The sequence below is a fragment of the Echinops telfairi genome, unplaced genomic scaffold (genome assembly GCF_000313985.2).
Source record: "Echinops telfairi isolate 266 unplaced genomic scaffold, ASM31398v2 ScPeMD7_7469;HRSCAF=8507_0, whole genome shotgun sequence".
In the NCBI taxonomy this organism is placed as follows: Eukaryota; Metazoa; Chordata; class Mammalia; order Afrosoricida; family Tenrecidae; genus Echinops; species Echinops telfairi.
Genome location: NW_022111372.1, coordinates 79,666,026 through 79,667,212, shown reverse-complemented (window position 1 = coordinate 79,667,212; position 1,187 = coordinate 79,666,026).

The window sequence follows — 1,187 nt, the reverse complement described above, 5'->3', positions numbered from 1 at the left end:
AGCTGACACCAGGGGCTCAAGTGGAAAGTGGGTGTCGTAAGAATGATGAAGTCAACATATGTACTAAAGTATGTACTGATGACGTATGTACAGATTGTGATGAGTTGTATGAGCCCCTAATAAAATGATTATTTTTAAAAAAAAGCTGCTTAAAAATTTAACTATCTTTGTTCTGCTCAGTTAGTTGAATATGGATGTGTACATTTGGAACTAAGAAATGAAATTACTCTGAAAAATAGAATGAGAATGGTTTAAGACTCTTAGGGATAATCCAATATCAGAAGCAACACTAGGCAAATTTGAGTTATTGTTTCAATAATCCCATCTTTAGCAGCAGGATATCAAGCAAGAGGCTAGTTGGTAGGTGCTCATGGGCTGTTCCAAGTCATAGGAGCCCTCTATGCAGCAGAACAAAGGCTCACAGCCACTCTCCATGCTGGCGCACATTGGTGCCCTCACCGCAACAATCCATCTCATTGGGGCCTTTCCTACTTTCCATTGACCCTCTATTTTTCCAAGCATGATGTCCTTCTCCAGGAATTAGTACCTCCTGAAAATACATCCAAAGTACATTGGATGAAATTTCATCATCATATATAATTTGAGTTCATAAACTTTTCTAAACAAATGTTCTTCTGGGATCATCTAGTTGGCACATCCAATAAAATGTTACCATTTTATCTTCTAAAGCTCTGATCCTGTTACTCATCTTCTAAAACTTCCTTTCGACTGCCAACAGAATTTTATCAAAGCACCAGAACATTCACTTCACGGTGGTTTTGCTCAGGTTGTAGCCCCTGTCTTGAACAACTGCCTACATATTTACTCCAGTCTTTTTATGTTGAAACCTCAGTCCTGCTTCACTTCCTACCTAGCCTTCTTTTAAAAGACCTACCCAGCGTTTCCACTACTTTCAAGTAACAAGATCTTGGGGAATCATTTAACCTCTCTATTATCAGATAGATAGATAGATAGATAGATAGATAGATAGATAGATAGATAGATAGATAGATAGATAGATAGATGGATGGATGGATGGATGGATGGACGGACGGATAGATAGATGATAGAGTTACATAGTAATTTACTGAGACTTCACCAAAATAAATTATGGAAAGTATTCAATAAACTGAAGGGTACATAGGGGTTAGTTTAAGAATAGAAGCTGTACATTCTTTTGTTGTTAT